The sequence below is a fragment of the Anneissia japonica genome, unplaced genomic scaffold, assembly GCF_011630105.1.
Source record: "Anneissia japonica isolate Jap-2015-1 unplaced genomic scaffold, ASM1163010v1 scaffold3293_len478364_cov160, whole genome shotgun sequence".
In the NCBI taxonomy this organism is placed as follows: Eukaryota; Metazoa; Echinodermata; class Crinoidea; order Comatulida; family Comatulidae; genus Anneissia; species Anneissia japonica.
In genome coordinates, this window is record NW_022743266.1 from 152,617 (window position 1) to 153,129 (window position 513).

Below are 513 nucleotides of genomic sequence, written 5' to 3' on the forward strand. Positions count from 1 at the left end.
ATTCTAGCACTGTCTAGCATCATGTAATTATAAGTAGATAATATATACGTATATTGAAATCATAAAAAGTAAAGAGATAGATAGGAAAATAACCCATAAATCGCAACGTCAAGGTGCTGAATTGCTTATAGGCGTGGTCGGTGACTACCTAGCGGCCGTAAGAGGCGCTTATTAGTTACATGTTCACATCATTCCACAACTACCGGGGCTGAAAAGAACTATCGCGTACATGTTACCCCCTACTCTTCTGAAAAATTTGGTTCTGCCAACCGAACCCTCGACGAGAAGCGGCTAAAACCAGTGTCGACGTTAAAGCTGATGTTAGCGGCACCCCTGCTTTCCGCGGCCACTCCACTCGGTGACAGAGAAAAACCATCCTGCGGTGATGCTATAAATATATTCATATATAAATTATAAACATTATACTTTGTACATTATGCTTATATACAATTATATTTATCTGACTGAGGACTATAGTGTTGTCTGAAAAATGCAAATGATATTTATGGCTGT

The 513-nt window shown here is 39.2% G+C and overlaps 1 protein-coding gene across 3 annotated transcripts in view; it reads left to right on the forward strand.

The window, feature by feature from the left end:
• The window catches only part of LOC117119400 (steroid 17-alpha-hydroxylase/17,20 lyase-like), a 12,033-nt gene that overhangs the window by 5,085 nt on the left and 6,435 nt on the right, over positions 1-513 (forward strand). The gene's annotated exons all lie outside the window — the stretch shown is intronic.